Source organism: Oncorhynchus gorbuscha, unplaced genomic scaffold (genome assembly GCF_021184085.1).
Source record: "Oncorhynchus gorbuscha isolate QuinsamMale2020 ecotype Even-year unplaced genomic scaffold, OgorEven_v1.0 Un_scaffold_1558, whole genome shotgun sequence".
Taxonomy (NCBI): Eukaryota; Metazoa; Chordata; class Actinopteri; order Salmoniformes; family Salmonidae; genus Oncorhynchus; species Oncorhynchus gorbuscha.
Window position 1 is genome coordinate 33,656 of NW_025746297.1, and position 9,339 is coordinate 42,994.

General features: G+C 46.0%; 1 long non-coding RNA gene across 1 annotated transcript; it reads left to right on the forward strand.

The window, feature by feature from the left end:
- The first annotated feature begins 2,104 nt into the window (after positions 1 to 2,104).
- Positions 2,105 to 9,034, forward strand: LOC124023229. Its single transcript, XR_006836675.1, has 2 exons — positions 2,105 to 2,322; positions 8,345 to 9,034. It is a non-coding gene; the product is annotated as an uncharacterized LOC124023229 (long non-coding RNA).
- The last annotated feature ends 305 nt before the right edge of the window (positions 9,035 to 9,339 follow it).

Here is a 9,339-nt window from a genome sequence, read left to right on the forward strand (position 1 = left end):
GAGGGATAGAAGGAGGGAAAGAACCAAACAAGAGCAATAGCATGGGGACAGCATGGTGAATACAATACAAAAGGAACCTGGGACGGGACAGGAACGGCAAAGGGAATAAATAGGGACTCTGCGGATGTTGTAGAGCATGAACCTACAGGAACGGGCCACCGCCTTGATGTTGGTTGAGAACGACAGGGTGTTGTCCAGGATCACGCCAAGGTTCTTAGCGCTCTGGGAGAAGGACACAATGGAGTTGTCAACCGTGATGGCGAGATCATGGAACGGGCAGTCCTTCCCCGGGAGGAAGAGCAGCTCCGTCTTGCCGAGGTTCAGCTTGAGGTGGTGTTCCGTCATCCACACTGATATGTCTGCCAGACATGCAGAGATGCGATTCGCCACCTGGTCATCAGAAGGGGGAAAGGAGAAGATTAATTGTGTGTCGTCTGCATAGCAATGATAGGAGAGACCATGTGAGGTTATGACAGAGCCAAGTGACTTGGTGTATAGCGAGAATAGGAGAGGGCCTAGAACAGAGCCCTGGGGGACACCAGTGGTGAGAGCGCGTGGTGAGGAGACAGATTCTCGCCACGCCACCTGGTAGGAGCGACCTGTCAGGTAGGACGCAATCCAAGCGTGGGCCTCGCCGGAGATGCCCAACTCGGAGAGGGTGGAGAGGAGGATCTGATGGTTCACAGTATTGAAGGCAGCCGATAGATCTAGAAGGATGAGAGCAGAGGAGAGAGAGTTAGCTTTAGCAGTGCGGAGCGCCTCCGTGATACAGAGGAGAGCAGTCTCAGTTGAATGACTAGTCTTGAAACCTGACTGATTTGGATCAAGAAGGTCATTCATAGAGAGATAGCGGGAGAGCTGGCCAAGGACGGCACGTTCCAGAGTTTTGGAGAGAAAAGAAAGAAGGGATACTGGTCTGTAATTGTTGACATCGGAGGGATCGAGTGTAGGTTTTTTCAGAAGGGGTGCAACTCTCGCTCTCTTGAAGACGGAAGGGACGTAGCCAGCGGTCAGGGATGAGTTGATGAGTGAGGTGAGGTAAGGGAGAAGGTCTCCGGAAATGGTCTGGAGAAGAGAGGAGGGGATAGGGTCAAGCGGGCAGGTTGTTGGGCGGCCGGCCGTCACAAGACGCGAGATTTCATCTGGAGAGAGAGGGGAGAAAGAGGTCAGAGCACAGGGTAGGGCAGTGTGAGCAGAACCAGCGGTGTCGTTTGACTTAGCAAACGAGGATCGGATGTCGTCGACCTTCTTTTCAAAATGGTTGACGAAGTCATCTGCAGAGAGGGAGGATTGCTAAATTGACTTTAAATGACATGCATTTGACCAGAACCCTGATAGAAGCACACTTAACTGAGGTGTTTATCATAGTTGAGTATTCAGACAATATAAATCGTATAGTAAAAAAGGCACACATTTGCAAAAAACGTATAAAACATTACAAGAATGGCATCTTATAGATTTGAAATATTTCTATCAAATCATAACTGGAATTTATAGGTTGTAAAAATATGCTAGACATTTTTAGAATAAATCATATCTAGTTTGATGATTATGTGACAAAGGTTGAATTAGTTATTGATTTAAACAGCTTTACATTGCATTTAAGATTATATATTTCTATTAAATCAAAACTGGATTTTTTTATTCAAAACGAAGGTTGTAAAAGTATCCTAGACATTTAAAGAATAAACCGTATCTATTTTTATATTTCTGTGACAATCAATGAATTAGTTACAGATTTGTACAATTATTAAGGGCTTTTTGCAAATGTCTGCTGATTGTCTGCTTAATGTCTACTTAATGTCCGAATGTGTGAATATAAAAGCAACTTTACCTCGGGAGTAGGCAGATTATCTTCTTCAAACAACGGTAAAACTGATTGACTTTCTTCCTTCTTTCCATCTACTACACGGTTTAGTGCTCCAACCACTCCTGGAATCTTCTGCTCAAGACGATGAACCTCAATATATAACAAAACCCCAGATATAACACCCTTTAATCGCTGCTCTGCTCCGAAAAACACAATGCTTTCTCCTTCTGCTCTTCTGAGATGCATGAAATCAATACAAAACCACTACTGGTCACTCTGACTGACTACCTTTCCTAATGGCTCCTTCACCATCTTCCTGGCCTCAAATTATCCCCCCAAAATACAGAATTGTTGATGAATCGCGCTCCAAAAGAAACCGATGTTCGTTTACAATATCACAACGGAATGTATTACAATGTATAACCGTCATGCCTCAAAACTGGGAGAAAGAAGCAAGTCATTCACCCGCCATTTGTTCCTCAAGACCGTAACACAACGACACGCGGATAATTGTAAGCATCAACATTTTTAAAAACGTTTGTAATTTGATAAGGTTGCTATATTAATGATCCGTTTCCATTAATGTCGCAAACAATTATTTCTCTAGGTTAACATAAGAAACTCTGCCTGGATACATGCCTGCTAGCTAACATTAACACTAACTTACAGTGCCTTGCGAAAGTATTCGGCCCCCTTGAACTTTGCGACCTTTTGCCACATTTCAGGCTTCAAACATAAAGATATAAAACTGTATTTTTTTGTGAAGAATCAACAACAAGTGGGACACAATCATGAAGTGGAACGACATTTATTGGATATTTCAAAGTTTTTTAACAAATCAAAAACTGAAAAATTGGGCGTGCAAAATTATTCAGCCCCTTTACTTTCAGTGCAGCAACCTCTCTCCAGAAGTTCAGTGAGGATCTCTGAATGATCCAATGTTGACCTAAATGACTAATGATGATAAATACAATCCACCTGTGTGTAATCAAGTCTCCGTATAAATGCACCTGCACTGTGATGGTCTCAGAGGTCCGTTAAAAGCGCAGAGAGCATCATGAAGAACAAGGAACACACCAGGCAGGTCCGAGATACTGTTGTGAATAATTAATATTTTGATACAAAAAATTTCAGCTTTAAAATTAGGAGCACTTAGCGATAATATTGAAATATAATTACCAAGACCTGGCAGTTTAAACTTTCAGCTCCAGGAGAAGACTGATCAGAGATGCAGAGAGGCCCATTTAAAAAAAGTATTTCACCTTTATTTAACCAGGTAGGCTAGTTGAGAACAAGTTCTCATTTGCAACAGCGACCTGGCCAAGATAGCAGTGTGAACAGACAACACAGAGTTACACATGGAGTAAACAATTAACAAGTCAATAACACAGTAGAAAAAAAGGGGAGTCTATATACAATGTGTGCAAAAGGCATAATAATTACAATTTTGCAGATTAACACTGGAGTGATAAATGATCAGATGGTCATTTACAGGTAGAGATATTGGTGGGCAAAAGAGCAGAAAAGTAAATAAATAAAAACAGTATGGGGATGAGGTGGCTGAAAATGGGTGGGCTATTTACCAATAGACTATGTGCAGCTGCAGCGATCGGTTAGCTGCTCAGATAGCTGATGTTTGAAGTTGGTGAGGGAGATAAAAGTCTCCAACTTCAGCGATTTTTGCAATTCGTTCCAGTCACAGGCAGCAGAGTACGAAAGGCGGCCAAATGAGGTGTTGGCTTTAGGGATGATCAAATGAGGTGTTGGCTTTAGGGATGATCAGTGATACACCTGCTGGAGCGCGTGCTACGGATGGGTGTTGCCATTGTGACCAGTGAACTGAGATAAGGCGGAGCTTTACCTAACATGGACTTGTAGATGACCTGAGCCAGTGGGTCTGGCGACAAATAGGCGAGGGCCAGCCGACTAGAGCATACAAGCAGTGGTGGGTGGAGGTGCTTTAGTGACAAAACGGATGGCACTGTGATAAACTGCATCCAGTTTGCTGAGTAGGGTTGGAAGCCATTTTGTAGATGGCGAAGTCGAGGATTGGTAGGATAGTCAGTTTTACTAGGGTAAGCTTGGCGGCGTGAGTGAAAGAGGCCGGAATAGAAAGCCAACTCTTGATTTGATTTTCGATTGGAGATGTTTGATATGAGTCTGGAAGGAGAGTTTGCAGTCTAGCCAGACACCTAGGTACTTATAGATGTCCACATATTCAAGGTCGGAACCATCCAGGGTGGTGATGCTAGATGCTAGTCGACGGCATGCGGGTGCATGCAGCGAACAGTTGAAAAGCATGCATTTGGTTTTACTAGCGTTTAAGAGCAGTTGGAGGCCACGGAATGAGTGTTGTATGGCATTGAAGCTCGTTTGGAGGTTAGATAGCACAGTGTCCAATGATGGGCCGAAAGTATATAGAATGGTGTCGTCTGCGTAGAGGTGGATCAGGGAATCGCCCGCAGCAAGAGCAACATCATTGATATATACAGAGAAAAGAGTCGGCCTGAGAATTGAACCCTGTGGCACCCCCATAGAGACTGCCAGAGGACCGGACAGCATGTTCTCCAATTTGACACACTGAACTCTGTCTGCAAAGTAATTGGGGAACCAGGCAAGGCAGTCATCCGAAAAACCGAGGCTACTGAGTCTGCCGATAAGAATATGGTGATTGACAGAGTCGAAAGCCTTGGCAAGGTCGATGAAGACGGCTGCACAGTACTGTCTTTTATCGATGGCGGTTATGATATCGTTTAGTACCTTGAAACCAGATTGCACAGCGGGGAAGGTACGGTGGGATTCGAGATGGTCAGTGACCTGTTTGTTGACTTGGCTTTCGAAGACCTTAGATAGGCAGAGCAGGATGGATATAGGTCTGTAACAGTTTGGGTCCAGGGTGTCTCCCCCCTTTGAAGAGGGGGATGACTGCGGCAGCTTTCCAATCCTTGGGGATCTCAGAAGATATGAAAGAAAGGTTGAACAGGCTGGTAATAGGGGTTGCGACAATGGCGGCGTATAGTTTCAGAAATAGAGGGTCCAGATTGTCAAGCCCAGCTGATTTGTACGGGTCCAGGTTTTGCAGCTCTTTCAGAACATCTTCTATCTGGATTTGGGTAAAGAGAACCTGTAGAGACTTGGGCGAGGAGCTGCGGGTGGGGGGGCGGAGCTGTTGGCCGAGGTTGGAGTAGCCAGGCGGAAGGCATGGCCGGCCGTTGAGAAATGCGTATTGAAGTTTTCGATAATCATGGATTTATCGGTGGTGACCGTGTTACCTAGCCTCAGTGCAGTGGGCAGCTGGGAGGAGGTGCTCTTGTTCTCCATGGACTTCACAGTGTCCCAGAACTTTTTGGAGTTGGAGCTACAGGATGCAAACTTCTGCCTGAAGAAGCTGGCCTTAGCTTTCCTGTCTGACTGCGTGTATTGGTTCCTGACTTCCCTGAACAGTTGCATATCGCGGGGACTATTCGATGCTATTGCAGTCCGCCACAGGATGTTTTTGTGCTGGTCGAGGGCAGTCAGGTCTGGAGTGAACCAAGGGCTGTATCTGTTCTTAGTTCTGCATTTTTTGAACGGAGCATGCTTATCTAAAATGGTGAGGAAGTTACTTTTAAAGAATGACCGGGATCCTCAACTGATGGGATGAGGTCAATGTCCTTCCAGGATACCCGGGCCAGGTTGATTAGAAAGGCCTGCTCACAGAAGTGTTTTAGGGAGCGTTTGACAGTGATGAGGGGTGGTCGTTTGACTGCGGATACAGGCAATGAGGCAGTGATCACTGAGATCCTGGTTGAAGACAGCGGAGGTGTATTTGGAGGGCCAGTTGGTCAGGATGACGTTTATGAGGGTGCCCTTGTTTACAGAGTTAGGGTTGTACCTGGTGGGTTCCTTGATGATTTGTGTGAGATTGAGGGCATCTAGCTTAGATTGTAGGACTGCCGGGGTGTTAAGCATATCCCAGTTTAGGTCACCTAACAGAACAAACTCCGAAGCTAGATGGGGGGCGATCAATTCACAAATGGTGTCCAGGGCACAGCTGGGAGCTGAGGGGGGGTCGGTAGCAGGCGGCAACAGTGAGAGACTTATTTCTGGAGAGAGTAATTTTCAAAATGAGTAGTTTGAACTGTTTGGGTATGGACCTGGAAAGTATGACATTACTTTGCAGGCTATCTCTGCAGTAGACTGCAACTCCTCCCCTTTAGCAGTTCTATCTTGACGGAAGATGTTATAGTTGGGTATGGAAATCTCTGAATTTTTGGTGGCCTTCCTGAGCCAGGATTCAGACACGGCAAGGACATCAGGGTTAGCAGAGTGTGCTAAAGCAGTGAGTAAAACTAACTTAGGGAGGAGGCTTCTGATGTTGACATGCATGAAACCAAGGCTTTTTCGATCACAGAAGTCAAAAAATGAGGGTGCCTGGGGACATGCAGGGCCTGGGTTTACCTCCACATCACCCGCGGAACAGAGAAGGAGTAGTATGAGGGTGCGGCTAAAGACTATCAAAACTGGTCGCCTAGAGCGTTAGGGACAGAGAATAAGAGGAGCAGGTTTCTGGGCATGGTAGAATATATTCAGGGCAGACAGGGGTATGGTGGGGTGTGGGTACAGCGGAGGTAAGCCCAGGCACTGGGTGATGATGAGAGAGGTTGTATCTCTGGACATGCTGGTTGTAATGGGTGAGGTCACTGCATGTGTGGGAGGTGGGACAAAGGAGGTATCAGGGGTATGAAGAGTGGAACTAGGGGCTCCATTGTGAACTAAAACAATGATAACTAACCTGAACAACAGTATACAAGGCATATTGACATTTGAGAGAGACATACAGCGAGGCATACAGTAATCACAGGTGTTGAATTGGGAAAGCTAGCTAAAACAGTAGGTGAGACAACAACAGCTAATCAGCTAGCACAACAACAGCAGGTAAAATGTCTTTGACTAGGCAACGGGGCCGACAGATAAAACAAACAAGTAGAATGGAGTACCGTGATTAATGGACAGTCCAGCGTGCATCAGCTATGTAGCCAAGAGATCAGTGTCCAGGGGGCAGCGGTGGATGGGGCAGGGAAGCTGGACTGGTGAGTGTTATCCAGTTTAAAAAAAACTAACAATGACTAAATAGCTTGTAGCTAGTTAGCTGGTTAGCTTCTGGAGGTTCTTGAGTGTGTTCTAAAAATTAAAAATAATAGCGGTTCCGTATTACATTGGGTGAGGTAGGTTTCCGGAAGGTATAAACAAATTAAAAATCTAAAAGCGATAGAAAGTAAATATGGGTCCAGTGAGTGTTTGGGACGCGAGATTCAGATGGTTAGCAGGCCTGTGCTAACAAGCTAACAGTTCGTAGGCCGGGGCAAAACAAGGTAGCAGTTAGCGGACTGGAGCTAAACAAGCTAGCAGTTAGCAGGTCGAATTAGCAAGCAAGGAGATAGCAAGGGCTAGAGAGTTAGCCTTTGGGGGACGTCGCGATGGAGTGAGTCTGTTTATTCCTCTTCATGCGGTGACATCGATAGACTGGTCGTGGGCCCGGGTATTGTAGCCCAGGAGTATGCTACGGTGGTAGCACAGGTGCTCTGGCCAGGCTAGCTTCAAGCTAAGTGGGTGGAAACGCTAGCCAGGAGTAATCATCCGGGGTTGCGGTTTAGCTAGATAGCTAGTTGTGAAGATCCAGCTGAAAAATGTTCCGTTTGCGGTGGGAATCCGGGGATGAAAAATAAATAGGTCCGTTATGCTCTGGTTAGAGTCGTGTTGTTCGAACTGGCGAGAGCTTTCCGAGCTAAAGGTTTTTATTTTTAAATTTTACTAGGCAAGTCAGTTAAGAACAAATTCTTATTTTCAATGACGGCCTAGAACGACAGATTTGTACCTTGTCAGCTCGGGGATTTGAACTTGCAACCTTTCGGTTACTAGTCCAACGCTCTAACCACTAGGCTACCCTGCCGTTAGCTGATGACCGGTTAGCTGAAGACCGCTAGCATAGCTGGTGATTAGCTAGCTAGCTTCAGTTGAGGGGTTCCGGTTCCGAAGTAAATATAAATACTTGAGGAAAAATAGCTACATTGGGTGAGGCAGGTTGCAGGAGAGTATTTGGAAGCTTAGGTTTAGCAAAATGTTTTTAAAGAGATATGCAAAGAAAAATATGTAAAAACGAAAAAGAAACAATATATACAAGGGACACGACACGACAGGACGACTTACTGCTACGCCATCTTGGAAGAGTCCATGATCACTCTGGATGAACTGCAGAGATCTACAGCTGAGGTGGGAGACTCTGTCCATAGGACAACAATCAGTCGTATATTGCACAAATCTGTCCTTTATGGAAGAGTGGCAAGAAGAAAGCCATTTCTTAATTAAAGATATCCATGAAAAGTGTCGTTTAAAGTTTGCCACAAGCCTGCCCCTCCACCTGCCCTGCCGGAAGCTGGGCCCGCGGTTTGTGGGGCCATTCAAAGTCCTGAGGAGACTAAACAAGGTTTGTTACTGTTTACAGCTTCCCCCCGATTACCATATTAACCCCTTGTTCCATGCGTCTCTCCTTAGGCCGGTGGTGGCTGGTCCACTCCAGGAGTCTGAGGTGCGGGAGGTTCCTCCGCCCCTTTGGACATCGAGGGGGCCCCGGCGTATGCAGTTCGAGCCATACTGGACTCGAGGAGTCTAGCGAGGGGCCTTCAGTACCTCGTGGAGTGGGAGGGGTACGGTCCGGAGGAGAGATGCTGGGTGCCGGTGGAGGACGTATTGGACCTGTCGATACTGCAGGAGTTCCCCTGTCTCCATCCGGGTCACCCTACGCCTCATCCTCCGGGTCGTCCCCGAGGCCGGTGTCGGCGCGCGGCTCAAGGAGGGTTACTGTCAGTAAGGGTCACTGGGTTACTGTCGGTAACCCAGTGACCCTCACTGGGTTACTGTCGGTCCCTCTCCTTGTTTGGGTGGCGCTCGACGTCACTGGTATTCTAGCCATCGCCGAACCACTTTTCATTTTCCATTTGTTTTGTCTTTGTTTTTTTAACACCTGGTTTCAATTCCCCCATTACAGATGCAGTATTTAACCCTCTGTTTCACACATGTATGTGTGCATGTTTGTTCTATGTTGAAGACTGTATCTGACGGCTGGTATTTTGTTGCCGGGATTTGTATCTACGCCCGTTTATTCGTGGTACCGGTATATTTCACAGAACGTTGTATTGTTTCTATACCCATGTTTTTTTGTGTATTAAATACCTTGCCCACGCATCTCAACTCTCATGCATCTGACTCCTTTTCACCAGTTACCCAAAGCCTTGACAGGAACATGAGCGCAAACAGTAGACATTTGAGGTGCCGGTTCTCAGCTCCAGTGAACTCCTGTCCAAGTCAAGCACTGATCTCATTTCAATGGATCAGGTAGCTAAGCATTGACAACAAAACATTCATATCACACAAAGTACACACTTTAAAATTAGTCTACACAAAGTAAGTGCACTTAAACTAAAGTAGATTTCTACAATTCACATAAATGGCAAAAAAACATTTAGTATAAGTTTAGTTAACCTGGTCTT